Here is a 393-nt window from a genome sequence, read left to right as displayed (position 1 = left end):
GACGTCAGGAAGACGGGAGAGGAGATTTCGCGCACTGATGGACAACGGGATGAGGACGGTGGGGCTGGAATAGGATCGGGGGAGGAGTGAGGGTCCTCTAAAGGGCATTGAGCAATTACGTGTCCGCGGTATTAGTGACCGGCGGCAGTCGCAGTAAATGTTAGGCCGAGGCCGCGAGACGGGCGGCAAGGCTGTGGGAGGGACGCAGATGGGAAGTGAGGGGGAGGGGATCTCGATCCTAGGAGATAGGGCGAGGAGGGGGAGGCGGGGATGGTTCGATTGGGTGTATGGGGGGGAAGCGAAGAGGAGTAAAGGGAAGACAAAGGCGATGAGCGATGGGCGCTGTAAAGTAGTGAGGGGGCAAGGAGTCTCCATTGAGGCATGTGCTGAAGG

Source organism: Hetaerina americana, unplaced genomic scaffold (assembly GCF_022747635.1).
Source record: "Hetaerina americana unplaced genomic scaffold, ioHetAmer1.1.p SCAF_83, whole genome shotgun sequence".
NCBI classification, from domain to species: Eukaryota; Metazoa; Arthropoda; class Insecta; order Odonata; family Calopterygidae; genus Hetaerina; species Hetaerina americana.
Note: the sequence above shows the minus strand (reverse complement) of the source record.